General features: G+C 57.6%; 1 protein-coding gene across 1 annotated transcript in view; it reads left to right on the top strand.

Annotated features, from left to right (window-relative positions):
• Window positions 1–200: 200 nt before the first annotated feature.
• LOC140395854 (uncharacterized) overlaps window positions 201–14,945 on the top strand; it is a 197,274-nt gene continuing 182,529 nt past the window's right edge. Inside the window, exons 1-2 of the mRNA XM_072483944.1 lie at window positions 201–257; window positions 2,755–3,094. The gene's annotated coding sequence lies outside the window, so the exon portion shown is untranslated. The remainder of the gene's footprint in view (window positions 258–2,754; window positions 3,095–14,945) is intronic.

Raw genomic sequence — 14,945 nt, forward strand, 5'->3', positions numbered from 1 at the left:
ATGCCCCCCCTGCCCAATAACTCTCCCTGTGCCCAGGACCACCATGGCCCCCGCCCCCCCCCCTCCCCTCCCTGCTCTGACTGTCTCACAATGTCACAACCGCAGGGGCGTCATAATGAAACCCAGGGTGACAAAACTTCTCAGTGAGGGGGGGGGGAGAGAGGCCGATTAGAAGGGGGGGAGGGGTGAGGATCTGGAGCAAGAACGCAAATTTGTCAAAGAATAGACAGCGAATATTCCAGGAACGGATAAAAGAGGTTAGGATAAAGCCTTCACTCATTTTGATACACTGTCCTTTCCCCCTCTGGGACAATGTCACAGTGTGTTAGATACACTGTCCTTTCCCCCACTGGGACAGGGTGTCACAGTGTGTTAGATACACTGTCCTTTCCCCCTCTGGGACAATGTCACAGTGTGTTAGATACACTGTCCTTTCCCCCTCTGGGACCGGGTGTCACAGTGTGTTAGATACACTGTCCTTTCCCCCTCTGGGACCGGGTGTCACAGTGTGTTAGATACACTGTCCTTTCCCCCTCTGGGACAGTGTCACAGTGTGTTTGACACACTGTCCTTTCCCCCTCTGGGACAGTGTCACAGTGTGTTAGATACACTGTCCTTTCCCCCCGTGGGACTGGGTGTCACAGTGTGTTAGATACACTGTCCTTTCCCCCTCTGGGACAGTGTCACAGTGTGTTAGATACACTGTCCTTTCCCCCTCTGGGACAGTGTCACAGTGTGTTAGATACACTGTCCTTTCCCCCTCTGGGACAGTGTCACAGTGTGTTAGATACACTGTCCTTTCCCCCTCTGGGACCGGGTGTCACAGTGTGTTAGATACACTGTCCTTTCCCCCTCTGGGACAGTGTCACAGTGTGTTAGATACACTGTCCTTTCCCCCCGTGGGACTGGGTGTCACAGTGTGTTAGATACGCTGTCCTTTCCCCCTCTGGGACCGGGTGTCACAGTGTGTTAGATACACTGTCCTTTCCCTCTCTGGGACAGTGTCACAGTGTGTTAGATACACTGTCCTTTCTCCCTCTGGGACCGGGTGTCACAGTGTGTTAGATACACTGTCCTTTCCCCCTCTGGGACCGGGTGTCACAGTGTGTTACATACACTGTCCTTTCCCCCTCTGGGACAGTGTCACAGTGTGTTAGATACACTGTCCTTTCCTCCTCTGGGACAGTGTCACAGTGTGTTAGATACACTGTCCTTTCCCCCTTTGGGACAGTGTTACAGTGTGTTAGATACACTGTCCTTTCCCCCTCTGGGACCAGGTGTCACAGTGTGTTAGATACACTGTCCTTTCCCCCTCTGGGACCGGGTGTCACAGTGTGTTAGATACACTGTCCTTTCCCCCTCTGGGACAGTGTCACAGTGTGTTAGATACACTGTCCTTTCCCCCTCTAGGACTGTTCTATCCACACCTGGGACAGGGCGTTCCCTCAAGTACTGACCCTCTGACAGGGCAGCATTCCCTCAGTACTGACCCTCTGACAGTGCGGTTCACTCTTAGTACTGACCCTCCGACAGTGCGGCACTCCCTCAGTACTGACACTCCGACAGAGAAGTAGTCCCTCAGTACTGACCCTCTGACAGTGCAGCGCTCGCTCAGCACTGACCATCTGACAGTGTGCGGCACTCCCTCAGTACTGACCCTCTGACAATGCGGTGCTCCCTCAGTACTGACCCTCTGACAGTGCCGCACTCCCTCAGTACTGACCATCTGACAGTGCAGCACTCCCTCAGTACTGACACTCTGACAGTGCGGCACTCCCTCAGTACTGACCCTCTGACAGTGTGGCACTCCCTCAGTATTGACCCTCTGACAGTGCAGCACTCCCTCAGCACTGACCCTCTGACAGTGCGGTGCTCCCTCAGTACTGACCCTCTGACAGTGCGGCTCTCCCTCAGTACTGACCCTCTGACAGTGCAGCACTCCCTCAGTACTGACCCTCTGTCAGTGCGGTACTCCCTCAGTACTGACCCTCTGACAGTGCAGCACTCCCTCAGTACTGACCCTCTGACAGTGCGGCACTCCCTCAATACTGACCCTCTGACAGTGCAGCACTCCCTCAGTACTGACCCTCTGACAGTGCGGCGCTCCCTCAGTACTGACCCTCCGACAGTGCGGCACTCCCTCAGTACTGACCCTCTGACAGTGCGGCGCTCCCTCAGTACTGACCCTCTGACAGTGCGGCACTCCCTCAGTACTGACCCTCCGACAGTGCGGCACTCCCTCAGTACTGACCCTCTGACAGTGCAGCACTCCCTCAGTACTGACCCTCTGACAGTGCAGCACTCCCTCAGTACTGACCCTCCGACAGTGCGGCACTCCCTCAGTACTGACCCTCTGACAGTGCGGCACTCCCTCAATACTGACCCCCTGACAGTGCGGCACTCCTTCAGTACTGACCCTCTGACAGTGCAGCACTCCCTCAGTACTGACCCTCTGACAGTGCAGCACTCCCTCAGTACTGACCCTCTGACAGTGCGGCACTCCCTCAGTACTGACCCTCCGACATTATGTCGCTCTGGTATCTACTTCTCAGACGGGGGAGGAAGCGATCTTTTCCGCAGTGGGCGTCGCACTTTTATGCATTGCTTTTGCCCCAAAGTCATCCCTCAGGCCTGGGAGCCGTAACCAAACAAGGGCCTCTCTCTCACATTTGAAATATTTGAAACTGTATGTCCCCAGAAAGTGTGACGTGTTTTTAATTCTAATTGTTCTGCTTCCCTCTGTACACGCCTCAGATGTTTAAACGCATGGTTTCCGATTTCCCAGACTACAACCTCCGCCGACACCGGTCTCCAGCCGCCACGTCACGTTATGTCACACGTGACAGACTCACTGGCACGGCCTAACCCGGGAGCAGATCTCAGAGAATCGGTACAGATCGCCGGGCCCACGGACCCCCAGAGACCCGAGCTCCGGCTGGGAAACGGCGAGGAAGCCGCCAGACCCCGGTCCGATCCCCCGGCTGGGGCGACACTTCAGGCAAAGGCGCCATCCTTCGACGGATCTGCAACTGAACACACCCTGCGAATCCCAAATGAGCAGGCAGTGGCCCGGCCTCAGGGGTCCATGTGCAAGGTAACCCCTCTCTTATTGCCACTCAGCGCAGGTCAATGATTTCTACTCTCAGACTGCAGAATGCAGCAACAGGTCAATGTTCACAATCCATGCACAGACAGAGGCCTGCATTCTCACTCAGTGCTGAGGGAGTGCCGCACTGTCAGAGGGTCAGTACTGAGGGAGCGCCGCACTGTCAGAGGGTCAGTACTGAGGGAGCGCCGCACTGTCAGAGGGTCAGTACTGTGGGAGTGCTGCACTGTCAGAGGGTCAGTACTGAGGGAGCGCCGCACTGTCAGAGGGTCAGTACTGTGGGAGTGCTGCACTGTCAGAGGGTCAGTACTGAGGGAGTGCTGGACTGTCAGAGGGTCAGTACTGAGGGAGTGCTGCACTGTCAGAGGGTCAGTACTGAGGGAGTGCTGCACTGTCAGAGGGTCAGTACTGAGGGAGTGCTGCACTGTCAGAGGGTCAGTAGTGAGGGAGTGCCGCACTGTCAGAGGGTCAGTACTGAGGGAGCGCCGCACTGCCAGAGGGTCAGTACTGAGGGAGAGCCGCACTGTCAGAGGGTCAGTACTGAGGGAGTGCTGGACTGTCAGAGGGTCAGTACTGAGGGAGTGCCGCACTGTCAGAGGGTCAGTACTGAGGGAGTGCCGCACTGTCAGAGGGTCAGTACTGACTGAGCGCTGCCCTGTCAGAGGGACAGTACTGAGGGAGTGCCACACTGTCAGAGGGTCAGTACTGAGGGAGAGCCGCAATGTCAGAGGGTCAGTACTGAGGGAGTGCTACACTGTCAGAGGGTCAGTACTGAGGGACTGCTGCACTGTCAGAGGGTCAGTACTGAGGGAGTGCCGCACTGTCAGAGGGTCAGTACTGACTGAGCGCCGCCCTGTCAGAGGGTCAGTACTGAGGGAGTGCCACACTGTCAGAGGGTCAGTACTGAGGGAGTGCCGCACTGTCAGAGGGTCAGTACTGAGGGAATGCCGCACTGTGAGAGGATCAGTACTGCTGGAGTGCTGCACTGTCAGAGGGTCAGTACTGAGGGAATGCCGCACTGTCAGAGGATCAGTACTGAGGGAGTGCTGCACTGTCAGAGGGTCAGTACTGAGGGAGTGCCGCACTGTCAGAGGGTCAGTACTGAGGGAGTGCTGCACTGTCAGAGGGTCAGTACTGAGGGAGTGCCGCACTGTCAGAGGGTCAGTACTGACTGAGCGCCGCCCTGTCAGAGGGTCAGTACTGAGGGAGTGCCACACTGTCAGAGGGTCAGTACTGAGGGAGTGCCGCACTGTCAGAGGGTCAGTACTGAGGGAATGCCGCACTGTCAGAGGATCAGTACTGAGGGAGTGCTGCACTGTCAGAGGGTCAGTACTGAGGGAGTGCTGCACTATCAGAGGGTCAGTACGGAGGGAGTTTCGCATTGTCAGAGGGTCAGTACTGAGGGAGTGCTGCACTGTCAGAGGGTCAGTACTGAGGGAGTGCTGCACTGTCAGACGGTCAGTACTGAGGGAGTGCCGCACTGTCAGAGGGTCAGTACTGAGGGAGTGCTGCACTGTCAGAGGGTCAGTACTGAGGGAGAGCCGCAATGTCAGAGGGTCAGTACTGAGGGAGTGCTACACTGTCAGAGGGTCAGTACTGAGGGAGTGCCGCACTGTCAGAGGGTCAGTACTGAGGGAGTGCCGCACTGTCAGAGGGTCAGTACTGACTGAGCGCCGCCCTGTCAGAGGGTCAGTACTGAGGGAGTGCCACACTGTCAGAGGGTCAGTACTGAGGGAGTGCCGCACTGTCAGAGGGTCAGTACTGAGGGAATGCCGCACTGTGAGAGGATCAGTACTGCTCGAGTGCTGCACTGTCAGATGGTCAGTACTGAGGGAGTGCTGCACTATCAGAGGGTCAGTACGGAGGGAGTTTCGCATTGTCAGAGGGTCAGTACTGAGGGAGTGCTGCACTGTCAGAGGGTCAGTACTGAGGGAGTGCTGCACTTTCAGACGGTCAGTACTGAGGGAGTGCCGCACTGTCAGAGGGTCAGTACTGAGGGAGTGCTGCACTGTCAGAGGGTCAGTACTGAGGGAGTGCCGCACTGTCAGAGGGTCAGTACTGAGGGAGTGTCGCACTGTCAGAGGGTCAGTACTGACTGAGCGCTGCCCTGTCAGAGGGACAGTACTGAGGGAGTGCCACACTGTCAGAGGATCAGTACTGAGGGAGTGCTGGACTGTCAGAGTGTCAGTACTGAGGGAGTGCCGCACTGTCAGAGGGTCAGTACTGAGGGAGTGCCGCACTGTCAGAGGGTCAGTACTGACTGAGCGCTGCCCTGTCAGAGGGACAGTACTGAGGGAGTGCCACACTGTCAGAGGGTCAGTACTGAGGGAGAGCCGCAATGTCAGAGAGTCAGTACTGAGGGAGTGCTACACTGTCAGAGGGTCAGTACTGAGGGTGTGCCGCACTGTCAGAGGGTCAGTACTGAGGGAGTGCCGCACTGTCAGAGGGTCAGTACTGACTGAGCGCCGCCCTGTCAGAGGGTCAGTACTGAGGGAGTGCCACACTGTCAGAGGGTCAGTACTGAGGGAGTGCCGCACTGTCAGAGGGTCAGTACTGAGGGAATGCCGCACTGTGAGAGGATCAGTACTGCTGGAGTGCTGCACTGTCAGAGGATCAGTACTGAGGGAGTGCTGCACTGTCAGAGGGTCAGTACTGAGGGAGTGCCGCACTGTCAGAGGGTCAGTACTGAGGGAGTGCTGCACTGTCAGAGGGTCAGTACTGAGGGAGTGCCGCACTGTCAGAGGGTCAGTACTGACTGAGCGCCGCCCTGTCAGAGGGTCAGTACTGAGGGAGTGCCACACTGTCAGAGGGTCAGTACTGAGGGAGTGCCGCACTGTCAGAGGGTCAGTACTGAGGGAATGCCGCACTGTCAGAGGATCAGTACTGACGGAGTGCTGCACTGTCAGAGGGTCAGTACTGAGGGAGTGCCACACTGTCAGAGGGTCAGTACTGAGGGAGTGCCGCACTGTCAGAGGGTCAGTACTGAGGGAATGCCGCACTGTCAGAGGATCAGTACTGAGGGAGTGCTGCACTGTCAGAGGGTCAGTACTGAGGGAGTGCTGCACTATCAGAGGGTCAGTACGGAGGGAGTTTCGCATTGTCAGAGGGTCAGTACTGAGGGAGTGCTGCACTGTCAGACGGTCAGTACTGAGGGAGTGCCGCACTGTCAGAGGGTCAGTACTGAGGGAGTGCTGCACTGTCAGAGGGTCAGTACTGAGGGAGAGCCGCAATGTCAGAGGGTCAGTACTGAGGGAGTGCTACACTGTCAGAGGGTCAGTACTGAGGGAGTGCCGCACTGTCAGAGGGTCAGTACTGAGGGAGTGCCGCACTGTCAGAGGGTCAGTACTGACTGAGCGCCGCCCTGTCAGAGGGTCAGTACTGAGGGAGTGCCACACTGTCAGAGGGTCAGTACTGAGGGAGTGCCGCACTGTCAGAGGGTCAGTACTGAGGGAATGCCGCACTGTGAGAGGATCAGTACTGCTGGAGTGCTGCACTGTCAGAGGGTCAGTACTGAGGGAGTGCTGCACTATCAGAGGGTCAGTACGGAGGGAGTTTCGCATTGTCAGAGGGTCAGTACTGAGGGAGTGCTGCACTGTCAGAGGGTCAGTACTGAGGGAGTGCTGCACTTTCAGACGGTCAGTACTGAGGGAGTGCCGCACTGTCAGAGGGTCAGTACTGAGGGAGTGCTGCACTGTCAGAGGGTCAGTACTGAGGGAGTGCCGCACTGTCAGAGGGTCAGTACTGAGGGAGTGTCGCACTGTCAGAGGGTCAGTACTGACTGAGCGCTGCCCTGTCAGAGGGACAGTACTGAGGGAGTGCCACACTGTCAGAGGATCAGTACTGAGGGAGTGCTGGACTGTCAGAGTGTCAGTACTGAGGGAGTGCCGCACTGTCAGAGGGTCAGTACTGAGGGAGTGCCGCACTGTCAGAGGGTCAGTACTGACTGAGCGCTGCCCTGTCAGAGGGACAGTACTGAGGGAGTGCCACACTGTCAGAGGGTCAGTACTGAGGGAGAGCCGCAATGTCAGAGGGTCAGTACTGAGGGAGTGCTACACTGTCAGAGGGTCAGTACTGAGGGAGTGCCGCACTGTCAGAGGGTCAGTACTGAGGGAGTGCCGCACTGTCAGAGGGTCAGTACTGACTGAGCGCCGCCCTGTCAGAGGGTCAGTACTGAGGGAGTGCCACACTGTCAGAGGGTCAGTACTGAGGGAGTGCCGCACTGTCAGAGGGTCAGTACTGAGGGAATGCCGCACTGTGAGAGGATCAGTACTGCTGGAGTGCTGCACTGTCAGAGGATCAGTACTGAGGGAGTGCTGCACTGTCAGAGGGTCAGTACTGAGGGAGTGCCGCACTGTCAGAGGGTCAGTACTGAGGGAGTGCTGCACTGTCAGAGGGTCAGTACTGAGGGAGTGCCGCACTGTCAGAGGGTCAGTACTGACTGAGCGCCGCCCTGTCAGAGGGTCAGTACTGAGGGAGTGCCACACTGTCAGAGGGTCAGTACTGAGGGAGTGCCGCACTGTCAGAGGGTCAGTACTGAGGGAATGCCGCACTGTCAGAGGATCAGTACTGAGGGAGTGCTGCACTGTCAGAGGGTCAGTACTGAGGGAGTGCTGCACTATCAGAGGGTCAGTACGGAGGGAGTTTCGCATTGTCAGAGGGTCAGTACTGAGGGAGTGCTGCACTGTCAGAGGGTCAGTACTGAGGGAGTGCTGCACTGTCAGACGGTCAGTACTGAGGGAGTGCCGCACTGTCAGAGGGTCAGTACTGAGGGAGTGCTGCACTGTCAGAGGGTCAGTACTGAGGGAGAGCCGCAATGTCAGAGGGTCAGTACTGAGGGAGTGCTACACTGTCAGAGGGTCAGTACTGAGGGAGTGCCGCACTGTCAGAGGGTCAGTACTGAGGGAGTGCCGCACTGTCAGAGGGTCAGTACTGACTGAGCGCCGCCCTGTCAGAGGGTCAGTATTGAGGGAGTGCCACACTGTCAGAGGGTCAGTACTGAAGGAGTGCCGCACTGTCAGAGGGTCAGTACTGAGGGAATGCCGCACTGTCAGAGCATCAGTACTGAGGGAGTGCTGCACTGTCAGAGGGTCAGTACTGAGGGAGTGCTGCACTATCAGATGGTCAGTACGGAGGGAGTTTCGCACTGTCAGAGGGTCAGTACTGAGGGAGTGCTACACTGTGAGAGGGTCAGTACTGAGGGAGTGCCGCAATGTCAGAGGGTCAGTACTGAGGGAGTGCTACACTGTCAGAGGGTCAGTACTGAGGGAGTGCCGCACTGTCAGAGGGTCAGTACTGAGGGAGTGCCGCACTGTCAGAGGGTCAGTACTGACTGAGCGCCGCCCTGTCAGAGGGTCAGTACTGAGGGAGTGCCACACTGTCAGAGGGTCAGTACTGAGGGAGTGCCGCACTGTCAGAGGGTCAGTACTGAGGGAATGCCGCACTGTGAGAGGATCAGTACTGCTGGAGTGCTGCACTGTCAGAGGATCAGTACTGAGGGAGTGCTGCACTGTCAGAGGGTCAGTACTGAGGGAGTGCCGCACTGTCAGAGGGTCAGTACTGAGGGAGTGCTGCACTGTCAGAGGGTCAGTACTGAGGGAGTGCCGCACTGTCAGAGGGTCAGTACTGACTGAGCGCCGCCCTGTCAGAGGGTCAGTACTGAGGGAGTGCCACACTGTCAGAGGGTCAGTACTGAGGGAGTGCCGCACTGTCAGAGGGTCAGTACTGAGGGAATGCCGCACTGTCAGAGGATCAGTACTGAGGGAGTGCTGCACTGTCAGAGGGTCAGTACTGAGGGAGTGCTGCACTATCAGAGGGTCAGTACGGAGGGAGTTTCGCATTGTCAGAGGGTCAGTACTGAGGGAGTGCTGCACTGTCAGAGGGTCAGTACTGAGGGAGTGCTGCACTGTCAGACGGTCAGTACTGAGGGAGTGCCGCACTGTCAGAGGGTCAGTACTGAGGGAGTGCTGCACTGTCAGAGGGTCAGTACTGAGGGAGAGCCGCAATGTCAGAGGGTCAGTACTGAGGGAGTGCTACACTGTCAGAGGGTCAGTACTGAGGGAGTGCCGCACTGTCAGAGGGTCAGTACTGAGGGAGTGCCGCACTGTCAGAGGGTCAGTACTGACTGAGCGCCGCCCTGTCAGAGGGTCAGTACTGAGGGAGTGCCACACTGTCAGAGGGTCAGTACTGAGGGAGTGCCGCACTGTCAGAGGGTCAGTACTGAGGGAATGCCGCACTGTGAGAGGGTCAGTACTGAGGGAGTGCCGCACTGTCAGAGGGTCAGTACTGAGGGAATGCCGCACTGTGAGAGGATCAGTACGGCTGGAGTGCTGCACTGTCAGAGGGTCAGTACTGAGGGAGTGTCGCACTGCCAGAGGGTCAGTACTGACTGAGCGCTGCCCTGTCAGAGGGACAGTACTGAGGGAGTGCCACACTGTCAGAGGATCAGTACTGAGGGAGTGCCGTACTGTCAGAGGGTCAGTACTGAGGGAATGCCGCACTGTCAGAGGATCAGTACTGAGGGAGTGCTGCACTGTCAGAGGGTCAGTACTGAGGGAGTGCCGCACTGTCAGAGGGTCAGTACTGAGGGAGTGCTGCACTGTCCGAGGGTCAGTACTGAGGGAGTGCCGCACTGTCAGAGGGTCAGTACTGACTGAGCGCCGCCCTGTCAGAGGGTCAGTACTGAGGGAGTGCCACACTGTCAGAGGGTCAGTACTGAAGGAGTGCCGCACTGTCAGAGGGTCAGTACTGAGGGAATGCCGCACTGTCAGAGCATCAGTACTGAGGGAGTGCTGCACTGTCAGAGGGTCAGTACTGAGGGAGTGCTGCACTGTCAGAGGGTCAGTACTGAGGGAGTGCCGCAATGTCAGAGGGTCAGTACTGAGGGAGTGCTACACTGTCAGAGGGTCAGTACTGAGGGAGTGCCGCAATGTCAGAGGGTCAGTACTGAGGGAGTGCTACACTGTCAGAGGGTCAGTACTGAGGGAGTGCCGCACTGTCAGAGGGTCAGTACTGACTGAGCGCCGCCCTGTCAGAGGGTCAGTACTGAGGGAGTGCCACACTGTCAGAGGGTCAGTACTGAGGGAGTGCCGCACTGTCAGAGGGTCAGTACTGAGGGAATGCCGCACTGTCAGAGGATCAGTACTGCTGGAGTGCTGCACTGTCAGAGGGTCAGTACTGAGGGAGTGCTGCACTATCAGAGGGTCAGTACGGAGGGAGTTTCGCATCGTCAGAGGGTCAGTACTGAGGGAGTGCTGCACTGTCAGAGGGTCAGTACTGAGGGAGTGCTGCACTGTCAGACGGTCAGTACTGAGGGAGTGCCGCACTGTCAGAGGGTCAGTACTGAGGGAGTGCTGCACTGTCAGAGGGTCAGGACTGAGGGAGAGCCGCAATGTCAGAGGGTCAGTACTGAGGGAGTGCTACACTGTCAGAGGGTCAGTACTGAGGGAGTGCCGCACTGTCAGAGGGTCAGTACTGAGGGAGTGCCGCACTGTCAGAGGGTCAGTACTGACTGAGCGCTGCCCTGTCAGAGGGTCAGTACTGAGGGAGTGCCACACTGTCAGAGGGTCAGTACTGAGGGAGCGCCGCACTGTCGGAGGGTCAGTACTGAGGGAGTGCTGCACTGTCAGACGGTCAGTACTGAGGGAGTGCCGCACTGTCAGAGGGTCAGTACTGAGGCAGTGCTGCACTGTCAGAGGGTCAGTACTGAGGGAGAGCCGCAATGTCAGAGGGTCAGTACTGAGGGAGTGCTACACTGTCAGAGGGTCAGTACTGAGGGAGTGCCGCACTGTCAGAGGGTCAGTACTGAGGGAGTGCCGCACTGTCAGAGGGTCAGTACTGACTGAGCGCCGCCCTGTCAGAGGGTCAGTACTGAGGGAGTGCCACACTGTCAGAGGGTCAGTACTGAGGGAGTGCCGCACTGTCAGAGGGTCAGTACTGAGGGAATGCCGCACTGTGAGAGGATCAGTACTGCTGGAGTGCTGCACTGTCAGAGGGTCAGTACTGAGGGAGTGCTGCACTATCAGAGGGTCAGTACGGAGGGAGTTTCGCATTGTCAGAGGGTCAGTACTGAGGGAGTGCTGCACTGTCAGAGGGTCAGTACTGAGGGAGTGCTGCACTTTCAGACGGTCAGTACTGAGGGAGTGCCGCACTGTCAGAGGGTCAGTACTGAGGGAGTGCTGCACTGTCAGAGGGTCAGTACTGAGGGAGAGCCGCAATGTCAGAGGGTCAGTACTGAGGGAGTGCTACACTGTCAGAGGGTCAGTACTGAGGGAGTGCCGCACTGTCAGAGGGTCAGTACTGAGGGAGTGCCGCACTGTCAGAGGGTCAGTACTGAGGGAGTGCCGCACCGTCAGAGGGTCAGTACTGAGGGAGTGCCGCACTGCCAGAGGGTCAGTACTGAGGGAGAGCCGCACTGTCAGAGGGTCAGTACTGAGGGAGTGCTGGACTGTCAGAGGGTCAGTACTGAGGGAGTGCCGCACTGTCAGAGGGTCAGTACTGAGGGAGTGTCGCACTGTCAGAGGGTCAGTACTGACTGAGCGCTGCCCTGTCAGAGGGACAGTACTGAGGGAGTGCCACACTGTCAGAGGATCAGTACTGAGGGAGTGCCGTACTGTCAGAGGGTCAGTACTGAGGGAATGCCGCACTGTCAGAGGATCAGTACTGAGGGAGTGCTGCACTGTCAGAGGGTCAGTACTGAGGGAGTGCCGCACTGTCAGAGGGTCAGTACTGAGGGAGTGCTGCACTGTCCGAGGGTCAGTACTGAGGGAGTGCCGCACTGTCAGAGGGTCAGTACTGACTGAGCGCCGCCCTGTCAGAGGGTCAGTATTGAGGGAGTGCCACACTGTCAGAGGGTCAGTACTGAAGGAGTGCCGCACTGTCAGAGGGTCAGTACTGAGGGAATGCCGCACTGTCAGAGCATCAGTACTGAGGGAGTGCTGCACTGTCAGAGGGTCAGTACTGAGGGAGTGCTGCACTATCAGATGGTCAGTACGGAGGGAGTTTCGCACTGTCAGAGGGTCAGTACTGAGGGAGTGCTACACTGTGAGAGGGTCAGTACTGAGGGAGTGCCGCAATGTCAGAGGGTCAGTACTGAGGGAGTGCTACACTGTCAGAGGGTCAGTACTGAGGGAGTGCCGCACTGTCAGAGGGTCAGTACTGACTGAGCGCCGCCCTGTCAGAGGGTCAGTACTGAGGGAGTGCCACACTGTCAGAGGGTCAGTACTGAGGGAGTGCCGCACTGTCAGAGGGTCAGTACTGAGGGAATGCCGCACTGTCAGAGGATCAGTACTGCTGGAGTGCTGCACTGTCAGAGGGTCAGTACTGAGGGAGTGCTGCACTATCAGAGGGTCAGTACGGAGGGAGTTTCGCATTGTCAGAGGGTCAGTACTGAGGGAGTGCTGCACTGTCAGAGGGTCAGTACTGAGGGAGTGCTGCACTGTCAGACGGTCAGTACTGAGGGAGTGCCGCACTGTCAGAGGGTCAGTACTGAGGGAGTGCTGCACTGTCAGAGGGTCAGGACTGAGGGAGAGCCGCAATGTCAGAGGGTCAGTACTGAGGGAGTGCTACACTGTCAGAGGGTCAGTACTGAGGGAGTGCCGCACTGTCAGAGGGTCAGTACTGAGGGAGTGCCGCACTGTCAGAGGGTCAGTACTGACTGAGCGCTGCCCTGTCAGAGGGTCAGTACTGAGGGAGTGCCACACTGTCAGAGGGTCAGTACTGAGGGAGCGCCGCACTGTCGGAGGGTCAGTACTGAGGGAGTGCTGCACTGTCAGAGGGTCAGTACGGAGGGAGTTTCGCATTGTCAGAGGGTCAGTACTGAGGGAGCGCCGCACTGTCAGAGGGTCAGTACTGAGGGAGTGCTGCACTGTCAGAGGGTCAGTACGGAGGGAGTGTCGCATTGTCAGAGGGTCAGTACTGAGGGAGTGCTGCACTGTCAGAGGGTCAGTACTGAGGGTGTGCTGCACTGTCAGACGGTCAGTACTGAGGGAGTGCCGCACTGTCAGAGGGTCAGTACTGAGGGAGTGCTGCACTGTCAGAGGGTCAGTACTGAGGGAGAGCCGCACTGTCAGAGGGTCAGTACTGAGGGAGTGCTGCACTGTCAGAGGGTCAGTACTGAGGGAGTGCCGCACTGTCAGAGGGTCAGTACTGAGGGAGTGCCGCACTGTCAGAGGTTCAGTACTGACTGAGCGCTGCCCTGTCAGACGGTCAGTACTGAGGGAGTGCAACACTGTCAGAGGGTCAGTACTGAGGAAGTGCCGCACTGTCAGAGGGTCAGTACTGAGGGCGTGCTGCACTGTCAGAGGGTCAGTACTGAGGGAGTGCAACACTGTCAGAGGGTCAGTACTGAGGGAGTGCCGCGCTGTCAGAGGGTCAGTACTGAGGGAGTGCTGCACTGTCAGAGGGTCAGTACTGAGGGAGTGCCGCACTGTCAGAGGGTCAGTACTGAGGGAATGCCGCACTGTCAGAGGATCAGTACTTTGGGAGTGCTGCACTGTCAGAGGGTCAGTACTGAGGGAGTGCTGCACTGTCAGAGGGTCAGTACTGAGGGAGTGCCACACTGTCAGAGGGTCAGTACTGAGGGAGTGCCGCACTGTCAGAGGGTCAGTACTGAGTGAATGCCGCACTGTCAGAGGATCAGTACTGAGGGAGTGCTGCACTGTCAGAGGGTCAGTACTGAGGGAGTGCTGCACTATCAGAGGGTCAGTACTGAGGGAGTTTCGCATTGTCAGAGGGTCAGTACTGAGGGAGTGCCGCACTGTCAGAGGGTCAGTACTGAGGGAGTGCTGCACTGTCAGAGGGTCAGTACTGAGGGAGTGCTGCACTGTCAGAGGGTCAGTACTGAGGGAGTGCTGCACTATCAGAGGGTCAGTACTGAGGGAGTTTCGCATTGTCAGAGGGTCAGTACTGAGGGAGTGCCGCACTGTCAGAGGGTCAGTACTGAGGGAGTGCTGCACTGTCAGAGGGTCAGTACTGAGGGAGTGCTGCACTATCAGAGGGTCAGTATGGAGGGAGTTTCGCATTGTCAGTGGGTAGGTACTGAGGGAGTGCTGTACTGTCAGAGGGTCAGTAATGAGGGAGTGCCGTACTGACAGAGGGTCAGTACTGAGGGAGTTAAGCACTATCAGAGGGTCAGTACGGAGGGAGTTTCGCATTGTCAGAGAGTCAGTACTGAGGGCGTGCTGCACTGTCAGAGGGTCAGTACTGAGGGAGTGCTGCACTGTCAGAGGGTCAGTACTGAGGGAGCGCCGCACTGTCAGAGGGTCAGTACTGAGGGAGCGCCGCACTGTCAGAGGGTCAGTACTGAGGGAGTGCCGCACTGTCAGAGGGTCAGTACTGAGGGAGCGCCAAACTGTCAGAGGGTCAGTACTGAGGGAGTGCCGCACTGTCAGAGGGTCAGTACTGAGGGAGTGCTGCACTGTCAGAGGGTCAGTAGTGAGGGAGTGCCGCACTGTCAGAGGGTCAGTACTGAGGGAGTGCTGCACTGTCAGAGGGTCAGTACTGAGGGAGAGCCGCACTGTCAGAGGGTCAGTACTGAGGGAGTGCTGCACTGTCAGAGGGTCAGTACTGAGGGAGTGCCGCACTGTCAGAGGGTCAGTACTGAGGGAGTGCCGCACTGTCAGAGGGTCAGTACTGACTGAGCGCTGCCCTGTCAGAGGGTCAGTACTGAGGGAGTGCCGCACTGTCAGAGGGTCAGAACTGAGGGAGTGCTGCACTGTCAGGGGGTCAGTACTGAGGGAGTGCCGCACTGTCAGAGGGTCAGTACTGACTGAGCGCCGCCCTGTCAGAGGGTCAGTACTGAGGGAGTGCCACAATGTCAGAGGGTCAGTACTGAGGGAGTGCC

The sequence above is a fragment of the Scyliorhinus torazame genome, chromosome 19 (assembly GCF_047496885.1).
Source record: "Scyliorhinus torazame isolate Kashiwa2021f chromosome 19, sScyTor2.1, whole genome shotgun sequence".
NCBI classification, from domain to species: domain Eukaryota; kingdom Metazoa; phylum Chordata; class Chondrichthyes; order Carcharhiniformes; family Scyliorhinidae; genus Scyliorhinus; species Scyliorhinus torazame.